The 27,119-nt window shown below is 35.5% G+C and overlaps 1 long non-coding RNA gene across 1 annotated transcript; it reads right to left on the reverse strand.

The window, feature by feature from the left end:
* Nucleotides 1-6,256: 6,256 nt before the first annotated feature.
* Nucleotides 6,257-8,739, reverse strand: LOC141598250 (uncharacterized). The gene is made up of 3 exons (XR_012523369.1): nt 8,691-8,739; nt 8,536-8,596; nt 6,257-6,363 (listed from the first exon to the last, which is right to left on the reverse strand). It is a non-coding gene; the product is annotated as an uncharacterized LOC141598250 (long non-coding RNA).
* Between the last annotated feature and the right edge of the window lie 18,380 nt (nt 8,740-27,119).

Here is a 27,119-nt window from a genome sequence, read left to right on the forward strand (position 1 = left end):
ATCTTGAATATCCGGATTTATGAAGATAAATCCACATGATATTAGCGTAAGTAAGAAGTCTTATGTTGATAAGATTCATGACTAGTTCAATTAAATTGAACATATTTGATTGATTCCATTTGCTTCCGCTGCCGGATCAATTAAATGAGAAATGATGTATAACACTTCATATGCTTTGAGTATGATAAATTGTTTTCAAAATCGAATTTAAGTAATCTTTACCAAGTAAGCTATAAAGATTACCCTTAAGTGCTTGCAGAAGCATTAAGGCTGTAAAGCAAAGTGTTTATGATGCAATTTTGTGTAAGGGTGTTTCACAAGTGACAATTGACAATTGAGATTGCGCATGATTTCCGACAAAACCATAATCAAAACACATCAGGATGGTTAAGATACCATTGTGGCAATGTTAATTAAGAAGTAGATTTTCTAGAATCGTTCTAGGCAATAAAGAACAATAAGAAATATTTATAACGGAAATTGAGTACACTTGTAATCATGAGATGTGCAAGAGGATGAGTCCCGCACACTGTGAAAACAGTGGGAGCTATTCTTAGGCTAGAGGGCCTATGTCTTGATTGGATCTCGACACGTACTCAGAAAGTTTTGTAATGCAAATGTATACATTACAAAGGAAAACGAGTATGTAGTGAGGTTGAGTAAGGTACAAGAAATTGATAAAACCTACTAACCAAAGCCTTCTCAAAGGCTAAACATGATGAGTCATGTCATTTCAATTGAATTGAAATGAACAACTATGTACAAGATCAAATTAGATTATAGAACATGAAATAGTAATCAGGCATTGACTATTCATGTGTGATAATCACATTTATCGTTCGAGTTTTATTTTAAAACTCTTTTATTATACTTTGTTACATCAAAACGGGTTGTAGAGACAATTGAACCCCGTTAAAGTGAACACGGATTAGCATAGTATTCGCCCATAGTCACTTGTATGAGGTGACGTCTTGAAGTGACTAGAGTGTGATGCGATTGATGGCAAGTTCAAGTGCCATACAGTCATGTGAGATGACTAGTCGATCACATAGGCAGATGTTAGGAACACCTTGTCGGGCCTTATGACCGCTTATAGAGTTCTGGCAAATTTATATAGCCTGGTCGTGGCGAGAGCTGCTATAGTATTCTAATGAGTCGATTCTTTTGACTAAAGACTATTCACCTAAGATGGCACAGTTTCAGATTAACTTTGATTTGTGTTACTACGACCTTCGTAAATGGGGTCAAATGGGCATATTTTGGGTTATGATGGTTGTGGCTAGTCGAAGGGAATGAGTGCGATAGGAATTGTCCATCCCCTTGTCGGGGGTTAAAACAATATCTCGGGGCCACTCGAGGAGTAATGAATTGGAAATGCGTGGCCACGCTCGGAAGGTATCCAGAGTGGATAAATCCGGTCAATCAGTTATTCTCCGGATCGAGGAAACCACTCTAGATATGATCACTTGCAAGTACGACCGAAAGACACCTTGCATTGAGTGGGAGATAGTAATAGGACAAGAGAATTGGTGACGCACACTTGTCGAGGACAAGTGGGAGATTGTTGGGAAATGTGTCCTCAACAATAGTGCGATCAAATGATTTAAATATCATTATTAAATCTCATTTTAAAGAATACAATTGGGAAGTAATTTTGTTACTGTCAACTGGTCAACATATATCGGTAATGATTGGCTGACTAGAGTTTGACATTACTGTCGTATGACGGTGGTGATCATTGACCCCTAGGTCATACCTATAGGGCAATACTCTTAATTGATCATTTAATTAATCGTATAATGTTACGAGTTAATTAAATTACTTGAAAAATTGACGGACGATTTTGGAAGTAAAATTTACGTATCAAATTGAAATGTGATTAAATGAGATACGGTCTGAGTAATCGAATTGTATCATTACTCGGATGAAATTATTGTTTAAAGAAACAATTGGATTTGAATGAATTATTATAAATGCGATTTATAAACGGTAAAATATTTTGGTACAAGTAATTATGAATTACTAAGTCGATTTTTGTATATGACGTATTTTTATTAATGCGTTGATTTTTAATATGTTAAAAATACATAACAAATTTATGTTACATATGACATGTGACATATTGACAATTGACAAAAATAAAATGGATTTCATATTATCCATTTGGACCGAAATATTGGACTTAATTAACATATTCTTATAATGTTATTTAGTGTAGTGGAAGATGTAATCATTCTTTTTACACTAGGCATGCATACCTAGTGCTTCTTGTGGAAGAGCACCTAGCCCATGCATTGGCCTTCCTCTTCCACCCAACCGGTTTTCCCTTGGATAGAACAAGGGTGCTTTTGCTTAAATTATTATCATTCTCTATATGCATGTTTTTTGGTAATAATTTTATTCATTCACTTCACAACATATTATTTTTAGAGAGATAAAAATAATACTCTTCCTACTTACTACTCCTACCCGGTTTTAGAGAGTAAAAACCAAACATTTTTGGTTCAATTTTTCACTAGATTAATATTATACTAGCTCAAATAATATTAATTAGATTAAGAGTTAGCTTTGGGTATTATTCCTAAGGAGAGATCCTACACTTGGATCTTGTTCTTCCATTAAAGGAAAGCTCAAGAACAAAAGAAAAGGAGAATTCTTTTGTGCCCCATTAAACCGAAATTCCATTGTAAGGATATGATTTCTTCTCTATTTTATTATATTGTTTGCATGCATAAAATCCGTATTTAATTTTATGACGAATTAATTTCAACATATATGAGTATGTTAGTATGTATAAAGATCTACATTTCCTTTCAATTATTACTATTAATATTTGGATTATTAGTATCAGTTTTTTTTTGTTTTGTCTGTATTAATTGATTGTATATTATTATTACTATTTTGTTTAGATTGTTAAGCTATGGATGAAGTAGGTTTGATGGTTTTATTCTTCGTCATTGCAAAGAATCGAAATTGCAGTTTCTCCCTAATTCATCCTCGTTTTAGAACTCTTTTAGTGAGACCTAGTGTTTTGGATAGTCATAAAATATGTTGTAGTGTTCTATATTTCATTTACAAACAGTGCATGAAAAATCTACGAAATTTGGTGAGCATATTAAAGAAATTAAGAGGTATAATAAATGAATTTTTCTCAGGTAAATTGTGTGTTTAAGATATATTTTCGTACTGTCCACATGCAACCTACATTTTTGATAGATTTATGGTTTTTACTAGTTTAAATTATTTGCATGCATGGATGAAAACTCATATGTTCAAGTTTAAATCTTAAGTGACATGTGAATACATTTTAAAAGGTTACACAACAATATTTGAAGGATTTATGTGGTCTTACTTAGTGTAGAACTTCAAGAAATGGCAAGATCCTCCTTCCTTACAACCCTTTTCTTCTCCTTTTCCGACTTCTCTCTTCCTTATTCTATCCTCTCTCTCTCTCTAAGTTTTGTGTAAATGATGTTTGAAATCTGAATATTTGTGTTTAGGGTTGGTAGAGGCACTAAGGTTGTAATTAAAGTGTGTTAAGAAAAAAAAAAGGGAACTGCATGGGAAAGGGGATAGTGACACTAAGAGGGACAAAGGGGAAGTGTAGAACTTCATGCATTGGTCCTATTTTGCATGCTTTAGTAGGTCATCATTATGGCCTTAGGCATTCTTATATTCTCTCTAATTTTTCAGATTTAAGGACTCAATGTAATGGTTTTAGGCGACGGAAAAATCTCATTGCGTTACGGACTATTACGCAGTGTTTTGCTAGACGGTTTTACCATTTATCGTCGCTAAGTTATTATTATTTTATACCATAATTAAATGTAGAAATTAAATACAAAAAATATATTATTAATATTTATAAATAAATTTTTTTTTCTAAATCGTCTCCAATGCAAGACCAAGCGACAATTCTATCGCCACCTATATTTCATCTAATCTTAATCGATCTAGTCTTTTTAAATTTTTAATCACTAACAAGATGTAATCTAGATCTTATTATATTGACGGAATTTACGGGAATTACACTAATGAAAGTTCTTCTGCCCATCTGCCCCGTCTTCTTTTCAGCTTCTTCTTCAAGCAATTGATGACTACTTTGTTACTTGACTCAGCCTGACCGCTTGCTTTTGGATAGCCAAGGGTTGATGTTATAAGGTTGATATTCCATTCAGCAAAGAAAGCCATGGTTCTTTTTCCAACAAATTGTGTTCCATTATTACATATTATTTCTAAAGGGACTTCGTATCTACAAACGATATTCTTCATGATAAAGAATATTACTTCCTTCTGAGTGACTTACTTGAAAGAGTCAGCTTCTATCCATTTGGAGAAGTAGTCAGTCATGGCTAACATGAATACTTTCTTTCCTGGAGCTACTGGTAGTTTCCCTACTATGTCCATGCCCCACTTCATGAATGGCCAGGGTGCGAAAATTGAATTAAGTAACTCTGATGGTTGGTGAATTATTGGACCATGTATCTAGCAGGCTTCACATTTTGTACAGTACTCTAAGCAGACAGCCCTCAGGGTTGACCAATAATACCCAGTCTTGAGTTCTTGCTTGCTAGGCTTCTACTCCCTTTATGGTTGCCACAATATGCATCATGTATCTCTTGGAGCACTTGTTTGGCTTTATGTGGTTCAAGACATCTCAAGTATGGTCCAGTCTGAGATCTTTTAAACAAAGTGTTATTGATGATAGAATAAGTAAAAGCTCTAATTTTAAATGCTCTAACCTCATGCCTGTCGTGAATTAGTATACCTCGCAGGAACCAATCATAATAAGGCTTAGTCCATGAATCATTGTCAGTATTGACAGCGTTCACCTGTTTATGCTTGCTGATGGCAGGTTCAAGTAAATGCACAATGGGTACTTTGTCAAAAACTGCAGGGGTAAAATTTGAACCAAGGCTAACCAGAGCATCAGCCTGGGTATTCAGGTCTCTTGATATTTGTTTAATATGAAATGAATGGAACTTAGCTTAAAGTTTTTTAACATACTCTAGATATAAAATCATTTTTTCATCCTTTGTTGTATAAATTCCTTTTATTTGATTGGAAATTAAAAGTGAATCAGTTTTTACCTTCAAGTTCTGAACACCGAGATCTAGACTTACCATGAGTCCTGCTATGAGTGCTTCATACTCAGCTGCTTCATTATTGGCAGCTTTGAACTCACAGCTCACAACCTAGGCTATTATGCCCCCTTGTGGCGATTTTAGCACTAATCCTAGTACGTTGCATATTGGATGCCCCGTCTGTGAACAGGATCCATTCCTGGTCCGATGTCTTATTTTCCAATTGGTTAACATCTTTGGCCAGGTCTGATTCTAGGTTATGGCTGAAATTAGCCACAAAGTCCGTGGCAAAGGTAAAGTCATATCAACTTAATCAAAGTAAACCTAACTCAGTACTAACTAATTGTCAGCGGTAAGTAAGAGTATCGTATCCACAGGGAGGCGGTAATAATCTAGTTTGTTATTCTTTAGTCCGTCTTAAGGTAACAATTTTCTTGAAGGTTGGTTGATTTCTAAAACTAATTGCGAGGTAAATAAAGACGAATTCAAATATATTAAAAGAGACTAGGGATCGGGTTGACTAGGTATATTATTCGGGGGTGTGATTTAACTAATTAAGAGAGCAATTATGTTGTTTAAGGTCATATGATCGGTCGACTCAAATATGCCCTTTAGATCTAAACTTAACATGCGGTCGCTATAATTAAGCCAGTCTATTCAATTGTCGCAGTCTTTATTAGTCTTAATCTGCTCGGCAATAATCCTAATTTGTAAGACTAATTAACTAATCCTGGCCAGTAATTAATCAATTAGATTCAACACAACAATTGAACAACAACCAATAACAATTTAACTATTAATTTATTAATTAACCCCCCATCTAACTACCTAGATCCCCTTTCACCCTAAATTATAAATTAGCTACTCATAAATCGAAGAAACAAATACAAAAATTAATTGAATGCATAATTATAAAGAGAAGGGAAAGGAAAACTTAGTCTTTAATTAAACATGAAAGGGAGAATATGGAGTACGGAGGCCAAGAGACAAGTGTGACACCCCGCGATAAAGCGGAAAATATAACTAATAAATTAATGCGGAATTTAGTGAGATTTTAAAAACTTTTAAATTACTAACTAAAGATTAGCACGCGGGTGCCACTAACGAAAAGAAACAAATACTACGATAGACAAATTTAGGTTATTACAACCCAAGTCTAGAAGGCGGGGAAAAGATATCCCACGAATAAACAAATAAAAGGTTTCTAAATTATAAACTAAGGTCCAAGGGTTTAGTTCTCGCTAGCCCACACGTCTTCCCCACGTAAGCATCTTCAAACCTGTCATTCATGTAAACATGAACGCGGTCGTCAAGTGGGGAGTAACTCAAGGTTCTCCCAGCCACAATATGTCGAAAAGCAGGTAACAAACAACACTTAATCAAACATATTAATCATGCAACATATACGGACAGTAAAGAATAAGGAGATATACTGAACAATCATGGTGAAACAGGCATAATACTTTCTTAATAGAATAGGCATGGTACATGAGGATGAATATGCAATCAAGGAAATAGAATCGCCAAGTCAACCCACTCATGTCGACACGACTCAACAAGTGTAAGACAAATTACAAAGCATAGACTCAAACAAGACAACCCTCTAGACTCCAACCTCTTGGTAGGACGACGATCATAATACGGTCCTAGTCTAAACCTGGCCAGACTCTCGGGATGGACGACACCCGATTCGACAAACGATACCAAATCGTATCCAAGACTCGAAATATGGTACACCTAACCGTGCCCGAAAGTCGAGTAACCTCAAATCGGAACCTTGCCACCTAACCGTAACCCCCGGTCCGAAGAGGCGGAAGGAAAAATAGCCCAACTCGGAAACAATGGCACCTAACCGTGATCCAATGTCCGAGGGCAAATAAATAAGGAATGTCGAGTAGTCTCACAATGTAAAACGTCACACTCGAGTCACAATAGGAGTAAGAGTGATCATGCAAACATCATATGACACGGGACCATAAATGTCACATTCATACTCATGGCTTGCATCTCACCATGAATACAGATGGGAACATTAATCCCAACGATCATATCGCAACTAGAGGGCTTATAGCTCACCCCTAGTATCCGATAGGACCAAGACTCTCACAACAGAACAATACAAGGCATTAACAAGAATATGACTCTTCACAAATAACCATTTAATAATCATGACTCATACTTGTCTTATATTAATAGATATTTCATTTTATAATTGAACATGCCGGTTAAATAAAATATAATGAGTGATAATGCATAATTTACGTTATATAAGATCACGGAATAAAATGGAACAAGCATAAGTGACTCATTCATGAGCCCAACATGTGAACCATCATAAGCCCAAACAAGGAAACAAAGGGAGCCCAACCAAGCTAACGAAACAAGCCCAAACAAACAAGCATTTCAAACCCAATTGATAAAACCTCACAAGCTCCCCTTGATGGTACATAACAAGTCCAAAAGATGGAATATGGTGAGCCCATTTGAATAAATGTGTCAAAGGGCGATAATAACGAATTACGTTATATAAAATACGAGACGGTTATTTAAACGATTCATACATACTAAATTTGGCGCCGAGAGCACCCATAATATGAGTATGGCCCAAACTACAAGTCAAGCCCAATAATTAGAATATAATGAGCCCAACTTTTAATGTCAAATAAACCCAATTGAAATAATAAGTAAACTAAATATAAACGAGTTGTGTTATATAAATATGAGACGGAAATTAAATTAATTCAAATGACTAACATTGCACCAAAAGCGGACTATCTCCAAGACTCAAGGACCCAATTCACGGCCCAACTATGAGCCATCTAAACTATCCATTCCAGCCGCTCTTCCCCCCCCCCCCCCAAACAGCCACCAACCAAACTCCTACAACCACTCCTCCACGGCTAACACTCAACCTGTTTAACAGTCCCAAGTACCGTGCCAAACATGTCCAACCACACTGTCAACTACAACCACCACGACTCCAAACCCACAGCCATACCCGGTACTCGATCATAAAACGCTACCCTCAGCTAGACCATTTCAAACCGCCACCGAGACCCGACTCAAGACTGCCCGCAACCATCATACTAGCTGCTCATAACCACCATATCAACCCTCCCCAAAACAGATTCCAAACCCGTCCAAAACAGAACCCGAAGACGCATAAAAACCGAGCCCGACCCAGTCCTAAGGCGCATAGCAGAGACCACCCTAAAACTAAACTCAAGCGACCACAATTACAAGTCCATATGAGCCATAAACCGAGCTCAAACACACAGGGCTCATGACGGAGTCTCGGGCTCAAAACAGTCCTATTTCAAACACCATTCAAGACGAGGAACATCATACAAATGCCAAACATTATAAAGGTTTAAACTTTACTAAACAAGAACATTTAAAAGGACACATAAGACGGAAATTTCGACGATTGTCGAGTAACCTATCACGTTACCTTTATCCTCGCAAATTCCAGAGCAAAACGTCCAAAACACGAGCCTATCATCAGTCTTCAACTAAAAGGAAGAAAAACGAGTAACATGGGTCACAAAACCGGGTTTGTAATAAGGTGCCCATTTCGAAAATTCAACAAGAATAAGACTTTCTTACCTAGAAATGAGGAGGAAGAAGAGAGGAAGCCAATGGTGCAAGAATTATGAAATTTGGTTGAGAAATAAAGGAGGAAATGGGGAATGAAGGAGACGGGAATGGTGGTTGGCGTTTGATTGTTGCTGCTGCTGCGTTTTGTTACTGTTGCTGTTTGACGCAAGAAAGGAAGAAGAAAGGAAATGGGGGTGGGTCATATGGGTAGTACTACTACTAACTATAATAATAATAATAATAATAATAATAATAATAATAATAATAATAATAATAATAATAATAATAATAATAATAATAATAATAATAATAATAATAATAATAATAATAATAATAATAATAATAATAATAATAATAATAATAATAATAATAATAATAATAATAGTAGTAGATATTTTGAAGGTGGGTGAATGTGTTGTTGGTTTTTGATTGGTCCATATTAAATTAGGTACAACATGAAATGTGACAGCCTAAAGTTTAGACGAAAATTGTGACGGGAATTATTATTATTACGGTCATTATTATTGTCACTAATATCATCCGACCAAGATACGTATATATATATTATTATATAAATTACGCCTCAAGAATATAATTTAGTAATACGTATTTTTATAAAAATGAGCTTTTATATAATACGTTTATAAAGATCGTGTTTGGCATAAAATTAATTAAATTGAATAATTCAAAATTATAAAATAAAGTAGTCAACGGTTTAATAAATTTTAAATGTCAAAATAGAAAATTCGCGGGTGTTACACAAGACTATCGTACACAAATTCGTGCGAAATCATAAAGAACAAAAGTAAAAGAAACCTTTAAAACTTAGACTACTTGAAATCCTACGTAAAAGATATCTCCTCTATTTTTTGAGTTTTTAACCTTTTTTATCTCCACTAGACAAATTTCATGATGGAAAGTTGGAAACTACAAATTGGTCCAATGACCAAACAAAGACCGAAGCGACACTAACAAAAAGTAGCAATAAACTAAACGTGTAATTTAATATTGAGATATGATTGACCCATTTTTGAGACATGACCCACAGTTTATAAAATGTAGTAGACTCATAAAGAAATCCAACGAAACTAACCTTGCATAAAAATATTGAGTTTTGAATTTATTATGATTTTTACAAGTCTCTACTGTAATCTGGAAAAAAACGTGATAAATGAGTGTAATAATTTTATTAGTAAAACCTCGTCATCCTCATAAAAGGCTTATGAAAGTATACTTATAAAAATGTTCAACATCTCATATTTTATAATGTTAAATTATGAGGAAAGTAGAGTATTTTAGGCTTTCGAATTGATGAGTTTTGATTTGTTAAGAGCATTTTCCACCCAATAACTTATAAAGGCTTACTTTCGAACAGATTTTGTTAAACTGTAAATTCAGACCATTTAGAGACATTTTTAAACTTATACCACACAGACATTAAAGTTAGAGGACTTCATTAGGAAACAAACCCCACTGATTTAACCTTAAAATGATAAGAATTAAAGGAGATATGGTAGTTTAAAGTCACTGCTGCTTGGCAGTAAAACCGTAGAGACTAGATAAGCTAGTATAACTTGTGTAATCATATTTTATATGTGCTAAATGACTAAATCAAACTATACTAAGTTTATAACATATTCATATTTATTCTGGTCATGTGTATAAACCACCTTTTAAGAATATAGGTCGGGATAGGATAGTTAAAAGAGTTTATTAACATAGTAGAAACCGAGTAAAATGCGTAGTATAAAACGAGATAGTTGAGGACCTACTTGGATGTATTAGTAATCGTTAGTTTATATACATTGTAGACTCGGGATTTGTAGAGGAAGCCATTTAGCAACCACCCAAGAAACCTCGTGAGGTAAGGGAAACACCGATCCGTAGGTACTCTTGAATTATTCAATTATTGCTACCTTGTATAATGAAAACCCTGGTTACGATAGAACTATTTTACTATTGGTTGAGTTATTTATATTAAAATGTCTATTAATAATGGTATTAGTTTAGTTTTAAAATTGAAAGTTTTGTAATTTCAAATGATTTAATTTGAAACCAAAACCGTTTTACCGTTCTACAAAGTTTATATGAGTGATTGAATTTCAAGGAAAGGGTTTGATTATTTGGAAATAGAGTATTACATTGGTTCTATAACTTTTTTGGTGGAGGGATAGATTGTTCCTAATAAGGGACCTCCTATTCAGAGCTTTTGGTGGGGGTTAGTAGATCGAGACCCCGTCCTCTTATCTTCCTCTTTGGGGTTGGCCCTTAGAGGGGTGTGCACACTCGGGATTTTAGGATAGTTTAGTACATGATTGGGTGAACCTCGTCTTATCCGGACTAGGGCGAGTGGATCCTTTTCATACGGCCTCTATCCAAGTACGTACTGATGTTGGAAACTGATTGAAAGAAAGGTTTTCTTATGAGTATGGTTATCTTGAAAGATTGTGGACTCGAATCATTTGGAACACTCTTGTTTATTTTTAAACATTTGAAATTACTTGTTCTCTATCAATTATCATTTGGAATTATTTATAATTTTGTTATTTATATTCCAAAACCCTTGTGCTTTATACCTTATTTTTAAAAAAATGTATTTTAAGTTACGGCTCTTATGATTTACTAATTCTTCTCTTTCGGATTATTTACCTTACTCGACATTATTGTTGACCATTTTCTTGTTTGTCCTTGGTTGGATCTGCGGTGATCATGAATTCGTGTGAGCGGATCGCATGACTGGTACTTGTGGAAAGTAGAGACGAGAATTCTTGGGAGAGCGCGCTCACATGGAATATTTGAAGTTTAAGCTCTAAAACATTAAATATATTTTGGACTTTATTTTAAACTTTTATTTGCTTCCGTTAAAACTCATATTGTTGTAATCGGATTAATCTCTTTGGTTTTATCTCTACTAGACATTTACCCTTTTATTATGTCATGGTACTATTACCACATTTAGTTACATTGTGACATACCAATGATCCTATTTTATTTAAGGATGCGATTTTTAAACTAAGAGGATTTTGGGGGTGTTACAAAATGGTATCAAAATGGGTTTCTTTCTTGGATAGGTAATTAGATCTTCATATCTTTTCACCGCTAGTGAATTGACCGACCATGTTAAATATTTTTAAAATGTTTTAAAAAAAAATGACGCGCGTGAGATGAGAGGGGATTTATATGGGACGTATGCTATTTGTATATTCGTATTTGTTGGAACTAACTTGGATATTTGAACATGGTGTTATGGAATTGATCTTGATTATAATGACAATAAAGATGTAAAGTTCATTGAGTTCATTGAGATTCTATACATGAGGTTTTTATTTATAATGGGTATTGTTTTGTAACCATGATCATCACTTGGAATGTATTGAGTGATATTTTTATCGATTATATTCGGAATTTATCAAGATGTTAAAGTTATAGTGATTATATAACTAATTGAAGTTGTCACTTGTAAATTAGTTTTATACCAGCTAGTAAGTTTTAAAGTTGATGGATTTTGGAACTTGATATTAGAAGTGAAGATTTACATGGAAGTATAATATTCGCGTTAAAAATGACTGATAATATAAGTAAATTCGAATATCGTATTACTGCTTATAAGCATTTGGTATTGTTGATGGTAGTGAAACTAAGAATGAAGTTATGCTCGTATTCGATTAGGAGTTATATATTGTATAAGAAGTATACCCAATGAGTGAACCCTATATTTTGGGATATATAAGTTAATTGAGGGTATAGTCGGCATGATGGTACAATGTTTAAGAGACTTTGTTATATGATAAAAATTTGATTCAAATGGTTTGTTCGATTATATACCAAAGATATCCTATAAAGAAATGGAGAACTTAGGGGAGTTTGTATGAATAAATTCACCTATTTGTGGTTGTCGATTTAGAAATCCCGAAAATAGTAAGTTGTAGATATGGAAGTTCTCCTCATAAGAGGTAAATGAATTGAGTATTGATTTCGTGAATATGAAGAACTAGAGACGTTTCAAAGAGTTTGTCATATGTGTAGAAGTTGAGGAATACTGGTACTACTCAGTTGAGGTATTGATAAATTCATTAGCGTTATTACAATGATAAGAAAGTGATAAGAAAAATATAGGGATATATTAATAGATAGCGTTTCTTGAAAGATTAATACACAAATGATCCGAATTTACTGGGAGGATTATTAAGAACTATTTGGACAGCTAAAAGAAAAAAAAAGGATTAGTATTTCCGCTACTATATTTGGTGGTGATGATGTTATGTGGAGATAAGTGGTATGGATAACATGAGTAGAAAATATTTACTGAAAGGTACAAAAGACAGGAATTGAGGTAATAACACTTGATCAATTGGAGTGATAGTTATGATATGAATATTAGAGGTGATTAGGGTTCGAATTAGTGCAAAGATATTAAAATATAATTTTGTCAGATTGACTCTACTTAATGAACTAAGTGGTACTTGTGATGTAAGTGTAAATACGTTATTATCGGGATGTAAATTGCGATACATAGGTTATTAATGTATTTTCGTGGAGAATTCATAGACGTAATTAAGAAGGCATACACTCCTTTGACTTTAGTTATGACAAAGGAATTACATAGGTATGACATTGGTAATTTAGGTGGCGGCATGACTTCGAGGAAATGGAAAGCTTAGACCAAACAGTGGTGATTCTTACTTGATGAGATTAGTTTGAGATAATTTGTATTAAGGAGTCGATTTGAACATTGGTACATATGATGGGAAAGAATGTTAAACCTTTAGGATGAGCAGAGCATCGACCTAGTGTGAAGTAAATGAATTTTATTGAGGATACATTAAGGAACTAGTTTACTTAGTGTAATAGCTACTTGAATTGACAAAAGAAGTTAAAACAATCATTTGGAGATTTGAAATATGTAAGGCATATTTAAAGCTTAGATGAGTGATGCATATAATGGTTGGTTTTGTTTAATATTAAAGGTAATTAATAAGAATAAGCTATTTGTCTGGGTAAGAGAAATTGTATTATTATACTTGTTTGAGAGACTCATTTATACCTTACAGACACATTGGTGAGAAAGATAATTGTTCACGTATTTAAGCTAGTTACCAACCACACCATAAATAAGAGAAACTACTTTGGATGTGCAAGGAACATGTAAAGTGACAAAATATTATGGATGGGAAAGTCAGATAGGTAACCACAAGAACCAGAGGTGGATAATATGGGTAATTTGAGCTTACGGAGTATGATCATGATGCCCTTGAGGTATATAGTCTAGTGCGCCATAAAGAGATACTAATTGATTCTGATTTAAGTATGGGCGAGAATATACCCCACTAAAGGGCGTAAGAGAATATGATGAACTAGAACAAGAGTGTGATCTAGATGTGGACTCCGACTGGAATTTTAATGGTGATAATTATGAGGATTTATGCAATATACGTGGGTGCAGTCTCATTATTAGTGATATGTTAGCTAAAAGAAATTGTGGATATTTATAATTATGTTATATAAGATCAGTAATGGATGGATTTTAGTATTGGAAATTATTAGTCCACTGATTATTATGCAAGATAGATACTTATGTTTGCAATTTTGGCCTATTGATTGTAAATATGGTATGAGAATGATTGAACTATTTCAAGTGCGTATTACGGTGCGAGTGATTGTTTCAGATCTCAATCGTGTGAATAATAGGACGATATGCTATTCATATGAATGTTATCCAATTGTTTATGTTGTTGTGGGATAACAATGCCACAAGTAAAAGAATGCTTGGTAAGAATACTAGTTATTTGAAATAGAATTGTAATACTACGGTTTTCTAAGTGTGTCGTGTGTTTCTGGACAGTTTACTGCCAAGGAATACTCGGTCGAGTATGGGAATAGTCGAATGAGTAGAGGATACTCGGCCGAGTATACTCTATACTCGACCGAGTATCCGGTCTGACGAGGTTTATTTCCGCGGTTTGATTTAGAAAGGATTAGAGTTATATAATACGGGATTTACAGTTCTTAATCATTTTAACAAAACCTAAGCAAGTAACGTAACTCTAATCCTCTCCAAATCTCTCTCTCTCTCTCAAGTGCGTGGATCATTCGTGAGTCTAGTTCATCTTTCCTTGCGTCGATTGTGTCGGTAAGCCTATGATTGCATAAGTTCTAGTGATTAGTCTTTTAGGGTTTTTGCCCTAGTTATGATTTGGGGAAAAGGGGGATTTTGGCATGTTGTAATTGGTATTATGTGATTTTTGTTAGTTGAAGAATTCGTAGAGGAGCCGTTCTAGCTTGCCTGATTATCTCATTGCAGTTGTGCTAAGGTAGGGTTTCCCTACTCGGTTTACTATTTAATTGATTTAAGATGTTGTTGTGATTGTTTGTACGATTGATATTGTGATTATCTGCTGTTGTTGGATTGGAGTTTGGTGGTGGTGTTGTGATGGTTGTTGGTGATGTTCGCGAGGCGCGTCCTCGACTGAGTGGAGTTACTTGCGGGAGTGGCTTCACGCTCTAGTTTTGCCCTCTGTGGAACCCGCCACATGAGGGGATTTGCACATTAATGAACAGGGTTATCGCTCGTTGATGGGCGGGGATCTGGTGGATACGGCTGCGGTTCCCCACTGGCAGGGCTACACACTTTAGTGTGTAGTCAGTTACATGATGTGATTGGGAGTTGGAGGTGGATGATGACCAGTTTTTTATCTTATCGTACTTGTCTTATTTTGATTATGCAGTAAACTAACCCCGTTGTTGTTTTGTAAAATCTGTGGTGATCCATTCTGGGATGGTGAGCAGATTGTGACAGGTGATGATGATTATTAGATTTGGGATGAGATGGGGAGTCATCACTCGAGTCTAGCTTCCGCTGTCATGAGATTTACTTTCATATTTTCAGTTGTTCAGTCTAGCAAACAGTATTTTGGCTTTGGATCTTGGAACATATAAACATTAAAGTTTTATACTTTTATAATTGTCGTTTTGGAATGGTAACTTTGATATACTAGCCTCGGGAAACCGAGATGGTGATGGTCTCTCATGCTAGGGTGGTCGTAGTAAGGCACCTTGGTATGTGGGGGTGTCACAAGAATGGACACTCGGATAGTAGCCAACTGAGTAATATGATCTTGCGTAGTAAGAAGGATAAAGATGTGACCTTAGAAATTAAGAAACGAGATCACCAATATACTTTAAGGAATTCTAGTTAGAGTGTTCGACAAGGCAATGTGGATTACTTAGCAAGGCATAAGATTATGATCAATTATAGACAAAGAATGTAATTTTGAGAGAACTTAAAGGATTATAAGAGTCGTGATGAACGTGTCGCTGTACGCTCTCAAACAATATTTATAGTCTCAAAAAACTACTATAAGTAGAGCGGTAAGTAAAGGTCGGATCCCAAGGGACGGGTATTAGATTAAGCTATCAAATGCAAGTAGTTATGCCCTTAAGTAACAATTTGGTTTGGGTTTAGATTTTTATCTAAACTACTTAACAAGGGAAATGTAAACAAGTGGGAAACAAAGCAAGTAAAGTAAATGGGGGGTGTAAACAATTGATTAAAGGTACTAGGGTGTCATGGGTTCATAGGGAAATCATGATGAGATCACACAAATAAGTTTCATAGATGCAAGCAATTTATTGGTGTAGTGGAATCGAGTTAGTTTATATCTTACAATTCCTAGGATGTTTTGGATCTCAGAGTCGAGTTGGTCAAGACTTTAGAACCCCAACAAGTCGACTTAATTCTCCCTATTCAACTATATGCATGGTCTAACAAGCCTTGAGTTGGTTTATGTCTTACAAGTCTTATTGAAAGGATAAGAGAATCATGCTAGGTTGTCAATCAAGAATTTCATCAAGCATAACATGTAGATAAGTTGAAACTACAACAAGCAAGCAATCATATGAACTTATTAAGTAAAGATCTACCCCATGATTAACTCCCCTAATCCCCCACTAACCCTAGTTAGGAAAATACTCACTCATAATCATGGAAAACATGTTAATAATGGTGTCAATCATCTTAACAAATGTAAACATGATGGATGAGCAAAAACAATAATTAAGCAAAGAGTAAAGAAATTGTACCAAACTTATAATGAACAAATGGAAAGGAAAGAATAATATAAGAGAACTTGATTGATAATGAAGAGTTATCAATTCTTCAATAAATCCCAAATAATCTTCAAATTACCCAACTAGATCTAAGAATTCTTGAACAATAATTAAGGAAGGATTAAGATGTAGTTAAGCTAATTGATCTTTAATCTACTCTAATGACTTGATGCTAATCTACTCTTACAAGAGAGTATTTATACTAAGTACAAGTATTAGGTTAACTAAGGGCTTAAATGACGATTAAGCCGCTTAAATGAGTTTAACGCCTTGCAAGTCCTGCTTTGGGATGCCCGACCTGCTGCTATTGCCCGCTCATGCTGTTTCAAAGGACGCTCGACCTGCCTTGTGGACGCCTGGCATGTGCTGTGGGACGCCCGTCCTTAGTAATGGGACGCCCGGTCTGGCTCTGGGTCGCCCGTCCTCCTTTGCAGATTTCCTTTTTCTTCATTTGGACGAAAGTAGCCTAGTTTAACATAACTTGGAGGTGACTTGTTGGTATCCTTCCACCCCATCCGATCGCCCTTGACAAAAGCGTAAAGGCCAAGGATCGTCCCAAGCTCAACAAGGTGGCATAACAAAAATGATTTTTGGGAACGAAGTGCTCAAGTCAATCAAAACAAAAATAGTGGATTTGACTAACTTTCAAAAATTGGCCTCATTTCAACTTCCGAATTTCACATTTCAAAACTTTGAGATGGGATTTGTCCCTCATTTTCTAGTGTCCTTTGCTTTCACCAATTGCTTATTAGGCAACCGGTTAACCTCTAGACAATAGCTCTTGGGGTGATAGTCACTTTGTCTTTGGGCGGCCGAATTCACAACCGTGTGGGGGCCCAATTCAATGGATCCCGCACCAAAGCACATTGAAGTGGTACGCCTCCATCAAATTTCTCGGAATTTAAACAATTCAAAACATTTTGATGTTTCTTTGGCAATTAAAAACGATTCCACATCACAAAACTTGTGAAATGAGCAGTTCAAACTTATTAATGAAAACTATTTTTGGGTTGCTAAACCACCGAGTCAATCAAGATTCCTTAGATAAGTGGATCAAGTCCATATCACATCATAAGGTTGGATAGGTGACATGCATGCAAACCCTTGACTAGGCCTTAGACCATGAGACAAAAGATACTAGTATGGCACATCCTAGGATGTCTTGAGAGTATTCTAGTAAACAAAGTCTCAAGGAGAAAAATTATCTACAAGGGCCTTATATACACTTGTCAAGCTTCCCAAATAGGCATTTTCACAAAATTTTCTAATATGCAACTACATGCCATGATGCATCTAACATATATATAATTCTAATGCATATGCTTCTATCAACTAATATGCCATGTACACTAAACGCAAACTCTTAACAACACAATATAGGTTCATACCGCATCAACAAAATGTAACCACATTATCATTAACATATAGAAGGAGGAAGAAAATTTGGAAATATCATACCATGCGGTCTTCTATTTCCCTCATGCTTCGAATGTGGCATAGTCGTCCCCATGTGATAAGAGTAACAAATAAACAAATATATACAAATCTATATTACAAAAGAAAGAACACGTTTTTGAAATTTTGAAATTTTTTTTCATTTTTGAAATAGGTTAGATGTTAGAATTTCCAATCCCCACACTAGTATAGACATTGCCCCCAATGGACAAAACGATAGGGAATTATGCAAATGCATGAAATTAAATAATATGCATGAATTCTACACTAAATGCAAACTACATGAAATATATTACAAATAATGCAAGCTAAACTACTCTAAGTGATGCATGCTTTCGATTACTCGGAGTGCTAATTTAGATTAACTCGGGATGCTTGTGACTTAACTTCCCCAAAGCGGTTTAAGTTATGGAGGGAGTTTGGCCACAAGGCCATGCATGCTATGCTATGCAAATTGTCGTTTTGGATTTTTCTAGTGGTAGTAAAATTTGTCATCACCTCGATGTTGCAAAGGTGGAAAACGTCCTTTGGTATTATTAGGACACTCACTAGGCAAAAGCCAAAACAATAAGAATTATTCAAACTAAATTATTATGCAAATCAATTTTTGACAAAGAAATGAGAGAGGAAGAAAAAGCTCACAAAAACTATGGTGGGTGCCTGTTGCCCTCTTCCACCAAGCCAAAGAACTTTTCACTTATCATCATCATCTCCTCCAAGCTCATCACTCCAATTCACTTTGGATTCATCTGTAACACACGCGAATTTAACTTAATGGGTAATTTATTAAAATCGCTAATTTAATAATACTTGATTTTAATTGGTATATTACTTATTTGGTTTTATAATTTTAAAATCGTGTTTTCGTTTTATAAAAATTAATTTGGTTTTATTTGGACCCGGAATGCCTTAAAAGTCGTAGTGTGAGTCTTTTTAGTGGAAAACCGAGTCACAAACCAAGTGCCTTTGTAACTGGGCCAAAACAAACCTATGGACCATCTTTAAAACAACAAAAACTCCTTCTTTTAGGGTTTACCTTCTAATTTTTCAGCAACTTTTCTTCATCTTCTTCCTTAGGAAAAATGAAATTTTCACCATTAAACCTTCAAAAACTCAAAGCTTAAGACGGAGGCCATTTCTTCGTTTCTCAACGAAATTCTATGATTTTTGTACCAATCTTCTCCAGTCCTTCTCCTCCTTTCTATGTAAGAAAAATCTTACCTTTTGAACCTTTTAGAAAATTCATCTTTTTGCAAAATGAGTTTTCTAACCCCTTTTGTCTTACACTTGTTTCTACGTGAAATCTTTAGTATTCCGGAGTAGTATTGAGTCGGAATCGTGTTATTTGAAGTGCTAAAAGGTAACGGTGATAGGTTATTCGACATTATGTCAATTTTGTGTATTTATATGTTGTAGTATACTCATATGTGTGTTAAAATTTGAATCTTTACATGTTTTACGTGTTTATTGTTGAATAAGTTTGTATGTGAAACCATCTTATGGTTGTTTGAGAAATTTCTAGTCTTTTGGTTACATGAGTGTTTACATAGATGAATTGGGTTAGTTACATGGATGAATTGGGTTAGTTACATGGATGAATTAATGAGTAAACCATCTTATTCATGCTTAATATTTGTGTTCAATTAGGACATGAAATTGTTAGTTTGTAAACTTTGAGTTGAGAACAATTGGGTAAAGTTGGTTGCTTGGATATATAAACTATTGATTTCTGTCTCAAGTATACATATGAAATTCCTTGTTAATTACATGTTCTTATTCATTTGAATTATAATCATAAGAAGATTGATTTGGGGATAAAGATGTGGTTTGTATGTGTCGTGGGAAGTTACCGCAGCCACGGTTTCCGCCTGACCAGTTTTCGTAAAATGGTCATAACTCCTTTGTTACTTATCTGTTTGAGGCTTATGACCTACCGTTAGAACCGTAAGAGGATAAGCTACCTCCAACTGGTTTCACCTCATTCTCATGTTTAGAACTCAAGTTATGACCGTTTGAATTTGACCCTTGTTGTAGTCGAGTACTAAACTTGTTATAAATTGGGTGTTATGTTTCTTGTTGGGTATGCATCTTAACCTTGGTTCTAATACTTGTGTATAGTGTGTTGACACCTTTTTATCATTGGATCCCCTTGCTTATGTCTCATTCACATGTTAAACATCGGTTTTCGTTGTTAATCTTAAATGCGGTTCGGTTTGGGTTAGTTTATATTTTTCCTAGTGTTTCGAATTACTTAATTCATTTGTTATCATTTGTTTATACTATGTTTAATTAACATGTAAATGTGAAATAAAATATTTATTAATAATAGGAAAGCATGAAACGATGCTATATACTTCATATTTGAGTTCATATTCATTTGTTTACATTTTGACATATGTTTCATATCACTTAAGTCATTTGTTAACACTTATTCCATGTTAAGCTCAAGTGACATATAAATATGAAACATAATGTTTATTCATTCTATGAGAGAATGAAATGGTATAGTATATTTTACTTATGGGTTGTTACTTGTTCCTTTTCATGTTTTTATCTTATTTCAAGTATGAGTGATTTATTCTAAGCAACTACTTGTAATGAGTCGTATTCATGTGAAAATGCCATAATGCTATGCCTTCTTGCTTCACTTATCTTTACGCCTTACTTGTGTCGTTCTGCCAAGTATTGGTTTACGCCAGTCTCGTGCCGTTCTGTCAGGAGTTGGTTAATTTATTCTCATTCCCCCTCTTTCGTGTCGTTCGGCCGAATGTGAGTACTCGACTTCCGTACTGTCGATCGAGTCTTGGATGCAGACTATTCTGCCGCATGTCTAATCGGGAAACGTTTTGTCCCGAGAGTCTGGCCAGATTTAGACTAGAACTGAGTTATTATGATCATTATTGTCGTCCTACCAAGGGAATTATATCTAATGAGTAGTAAAGGTCGTGCTTGGTTATAGTTATTGGCATATGTCATTCAATGCAAGAGTTACGTCTTATATTGATTGGATGTAAGAGTCTTGGTCCTATCGGATACTAGAGATGATCGCCGGGATTGATACTCCCATCCGTTCTTATGGTGATATGCAAGCCATAAGTATGAATGTGGCATTAGTAGCCACGTCCCTTGCAATGTTGGTTATAAGATTTCCAAAGTAGTGGCTATGGTTTTCAAATATATGTATTGCGATGGTTGACTACTCGTTTATCTACCTCACATGACTTAAGTATTAGTCTTGTATAATTTGGATAGTTCCATATGGCACATTTCATTGGAATTCGTGCTTGTGATTAACTAACCATATCTATGTTCTTTCTTTTACTTTACTTATTTAAATATGCCCATGACATGCTCATTTGCTATTCTATCTTGTTTCTTTTATCGTGTTAACATGATTGATCCCATGTCTATTATTATTCAAGTTATTTACATCTTGTTTTAAATGCTTGATTAATTGAGTTCTTTGTATGTTCATTTTGATATAATGTGGCTGGGAGAACCTTGAGTTACTCCCCACTGATTGTGGCATTCATGTTTACATGAATGACACGTATTAGTTGGTGCATTTATGGGGTGAAGACATGTGTGAGCTAGCGAGTACCTTGACCGTTGGATTTTTGTCTATCGTTATGCTTAGACTCCTTTAGACTTGTTATTCGTGGGATATCTTTTCCCCCTATTTTGCTAGACTTGGTTTGTAATAACCTAAGTTTACTTATCGTTCCACTCATTTCATTTTGTTAGTCACTCCCGCATGTTCAACTTTAACAAATAATAAGAAGTTTTTTTAAAATCTCATAATTTCCGCTTAAATTGATTAGTTATATTTTCCGCATTATCGCGGGGTGTCACATCATCACTCTCATAAAAGTCCATACACTCATCCTCATCACTATTTACTTCCACGGTGTCACCGTCACTTGAGATTTCCTCCATTCCGTTACCATTGCCACTTGCTCCGTCATTCCCATGGGCCGAATTTGGGAAGAGTGTGTCAACTTGAGCACAAGAGGGAAGTGCTCCTTCTTCATTAATCCGCCCTTGGCGGGCTATTTGATGGAAATTAGGATAGAGAGCATAGTAGGCATCCACCTTATCATCGTATTGTTGTCTATGCATTGCTTGAAGTAGACCCGTAGCAAAGTCATCCTTTGGGAGAATGAACAGGTTAGGGTGGTTGTAGGGTTGGTAAGGGAAGGGGTATGGAGGAATAGTGATTCTTTCCCCTTCATTCTTTTGCTCATGCTCTTGTTGTTGTTGAGTAAGGGGTGGGGTTTGGTCTTCTTGTCTTGTATTTCCGAGCACTAGGTAGGATGGTAATCGTGAAAGGGGACCTCTTCTCGGTGAAATCCTTGTCAATCCTTTCATTGGAAGGGTTAATGGTGTGCTTCCTTTTGTTAACCATTTGATTTTCCTTTCATACCCTTTGTAGGCTATCCAATGATGTTTTTGGAAAACAAGACGTTCATTGAGCCTAGTGTTGCCCGGAAGATGGACATGTGAGTTATCATTGTTGAAATTTGGGTTGAACCATTTTGCAATTTTTTTTACTAAGCCTCCATTGACAATGTGCCTCATCCCATTGTCACATCCGTTCCGAAAGCGTGCCTGTCTTTCAAGTAATACCAAAGGAGCATTGAAATTGTAGCCACTCTTACCTTCAATTTGCGAATATGATTCCATGAAGGTAAGATCAACCTCATTGACTTATGGCCGGGTCACGTCGAGCTAGTAAGGTGCTCGTGATGAAACGGTAAGTGAATCTTATAATGTGGTTTTGGATGTAGGAAGCCGAACAATATTTTATTCTTGTCATATCACGGCCCGTTAGGGCTCTCCAAAGAGGTTCCACACTAGAGTTTCTAGGCTTGGATGACCGAGAGGTCGACACATCTAAGCCCAATATATCCACAAATTCAACTAATGTCATCATTCTTGTGACATTTCCCAACCGGAACTCAATGCATATTGTGTTGTTAAGAGTGGAAATCTTTAAGAAGCTTAGGAATTCAAGCACAAGCGATTGGTATGTAAGTTCATGCATATGAAACATAGTTGAGAGTCCGAACAAGTTGAACAATGCTTCGGTTTGATGATAAATTCCTAACTTCCTTCATGTATCATGACAAACGAACTTAGTGGGAAGGATGTACTTGCCCAATAGTCGGTGGAAGATGATTCTTTGTGCATCAATGACAAACTCGATGTTGGGGAACCTCTCAAGTCTAGAGAGATCAATAATTTCCTCATGTTCCCTTCTTCTTGTGTTGAACGATATAGATATATATGTTTATGTTTTGATGATGTCAAGAGTACTTGATATTTTATATACTCGTTGCGCGTAATTGTTCGTTTAGTTCTTTAGATTGGACTTACTAATCACAAGCATTAAAGAATTATGATGCAAGTATATAAGAACATATTATGATCAAGCCCTTGTGATTGAAGTATATAAGAACATATTATGATCAAGCCCTCAATCAAGGATTAAGATATTACAAGCTATTAAAGTATTATTCAAGCATTCATGAGAAGATGAAGATCATTCAAAGATTAATCAAGCTTGAATAACGAAGAAGCCTACACTCAAAGATTTCCTAAAAAGATTAGAATAGGGTAGGTGATTATCTCGTAATGGTAACATAAGAATAGATTTTTTATGTCAGTACGTAAAGTTATAGCTTCACAGCTATAACATTGCTTATGTAAGAGCTCAATGTTATAGCTCTTCGACTATAACATTGAGATGCTGAGCTTATATGACGCGCGACTTAAGAAGTTTTCAAATTAATTTTGAAAAATATTTTTGTCTCTTTTTAAATGTTTAGCAAAAAGTATTTATTTAGTGAGGAAACCCATATTCCTATTTAGTGTGGTTTTATTTTTAATCTCATAATTAGTAATTATATTGGATCAACTTATAAGTTGAGTCATATTACTAATTAGGGTTTCTAATATTGCATACTCTTAAACCCTAAATCTATCCTAATATCAAGTTAGGGTTTTCATGAAAAACAAGGCATATGAGCCGTGTTGGTTTCGTGTGACTTAAGTATAAAAGTTGTTTATTGCTAAGATTTTATTCAATAGAAGTATCTTACCATATCTTTTATATTTAGCTTGATATGGTTAATTATGATAAAGATATTTTAGTTATGGAAAATCTTATCATATCTTAAGATTTAAGGAAAAGATAATAGGAGAATAATTTATAAATTATCTTTTGAATATTCTCTATTATCTCTTAGTGTTTTAAGGAAAGAAATAACAAAGATATGATTTGTTTACATATCTGTTATCTCGGCCACTAGGGTTTCGTGGAAACCGTGTGCTTTGCTTCCTCCCTTACTATAAATACTCTACTCTTTGCTACATTTGAAAACAGGACCTTTGAGCATAATTTGATTTTATTTTAAAAGCAAAAACCGTGTTTTACAAGCAAAAACCGTTTTGTTATTTTGAAAAGGTCTTGTGTCATATAAACTTGTGCATTCATTCTTTTGTTATCCTTATAAGATAATAGTGCTTAATTGATTTCTTACTCATTCATTAACGTGAACTTTTAGAAGAATCATTAGTGCTTTCTTATTAGCGTAAGTTAGTCACTCGAGTATTTAGCGATACTCATTTGAGTTACAACTAGGGTTAGTTGTACGAGTTGGGTTAGTAAATTTGTAATCCATAGAAAGATACTAAATTTATTAATCGAGAATAGTGGACGTAGGTTTCGATTTGTGAAACTGAACCACTTCAAAAATCCGTGTCTGTCTCTTTCTCTTTCGTTTATTTGCATTGTTTTAATTTGTTAATTAATTGATAGTTAAAGTTTAATCAATAAACTTTAAATAATTAATTATACACGTGCAATCGAAAAAGTAGGTTAAAGTTTTTAATCCTCAATTCAACCCCCCCCCCCCTGAGTATTTCGGATCGATAGACTCTTCAATTGGTATCAAAGCCTCATGCTCTTGATTGCCTAACCGCAAAGAAGCTGATCTGTCTATATTTATGTAATACTCCGTATTTATAAGTCTTGGGGTACTCTATCGAGTAGGCCTTACTCTGTCGAGTAAAGGTAAGTTGCGTTTTAGAAAAGTTTCTGACCTGTTGGGTACTCGATCGAGTAGCTGGGGCACTCGATCGAGTAAGGGGGTACTCGATCGAGTACCTTGGGTACTCATCGAGTAGCCGGTTTTACGGGGAGTTTTCTCGGATTTTGTTAATTATGCGATTAAGGTATATAAGCTTTGTCGTCATTATTCTAAATCACTTTTGCAAAACCTAAATTACTGTTTAAGAGAGAAAGCAAGTAAGTTCTTCATCCTAATCGCATTATTAGCAATACCCGGAGTTTGGAAGGTCAGTTCTTAGCGTTGATTATACCGTTGAGTTCCTTGCGTCGAGGGTAAGATCTATGTACCCTTTTTATTGTCCTTCCTTTAATTTGGTTAAACCCTAATTTAGAGATTTGGGGGTTTATGTGTAGTTTATAATTTGGTAGCCTTTATGTGTTGTATGATAGGAGGAGGGTTCATAGAGGACGCTCTTTTGATTCAGCAGTAGAGACCGTCTGATTGTGTGCTTACCAGGTAGGATTTCCTACTCAGTATTAGTCCCATAATGGGATATTGGTCGATGTGTTGAGATTGATTGTTGATATAGTAATTGTATTGTGACGGTCGTGATTGCGATTGTGTTTGTGATTGTTGTCTGTGGTCCTCGAGGCGTGTCCTCGGCTGAGTGGGGTCACTTGCGGGAGTGGCTTCACGCCCTAGTTTCGCCTTCTGTGGAACCCGCCACAGAAGGGATGTGCACATTAATGGACAGGGTTATCGCTCACTATTTGGAGCGGGGATTTGGTGGGTGTGGCTGCGGTCCCCCATCGGGGTCGGGTCCGGTGGACGATCGGTGATTGAGATGATTGGATTTGGCGTGATTGTGTGTGTGTGTGATTAAGTCATCTGTTTATCTTCTTGTTAGTATATATTGAATTGTGTGATTAGTCGACCCCGGTGTTGTTTTGTAAACTGCGGTGATCCATTCGGGGATGGTGAGCAGATATTGAGCGGTATTGAGATGAGTCTTGGGATATTTGGGATTGCCACGACATGATGATAGGAGTCTTCCGCTGTAGCTTATTAGTTATTTACATTTCAGTTAGAACAGTCAGTTTGAGAACATGTATTGTACTTTTGGTTTGGTTTTGAGAATTGTAACTCTTCGCTAAGCATTTATATTTAAACGTTGTTTCTTCATTATTATTTGATTATCATTGCCTCGGGTAACCGAGATGGTAATGTCTTCATACCTGAGTGGTCCTGGTAAGGCACTTGGAGTATGGGGGTGTTACAAATGGTATCAGAGAGACGATCCTGAAAACTGTAACCAATGAACCTAATGAACATAGGGAGTCAACTAAAATGAACCCGGGGTAAAGGTTGTAGGAGCTAATGCAAAGGCTTGGGAGACGTCCTAAAGTCGCGAACTTGCCCTACAATTTTGAACCGGTCACATGGGGTAGTGTCTGTCAAGTTGTATGTGTTGTTTGGTTAACTTGTGAGTGAATGTGATGAAGTGTGTGTGATTGTTGGGTGTTGAAGTAGAAAGTTGAGAATGTGAAAGAAAAGTGATGATATATGGAAACTTGTTGATGGAATGATAACATGTTGGATGTTTTACAATGTGGCGTTTAATAACATGATCAAATGATCTCGTAGATCGTATGAAAAGATGCGTAGCATGTTTAGTTATGATATAATATGTGGTTTTATAAAGTTTAGCATGTTAGCATATGATATTGCATGCGGGTAGCGTTTCTGAATTGGCATGACTCGATCGAGTGGGACTGACTTGATCGGGTGGGTTTTGATGATTTTG

This window comes from Silene latifolia, chromosome 9 (assembly GCF_048544455.1).
Source record: "Silene latifolia isolate original U9 population chromosome 9, ASM4854445v1, whole genome shotgun sequence".
Taxonomy (NCBI): Eukaryota; Viridiplantae; Streptophyta; class Magnoliopsida; order Caryophyllales; family Caryophyllaceae; genus Silene; species Silene latifolia.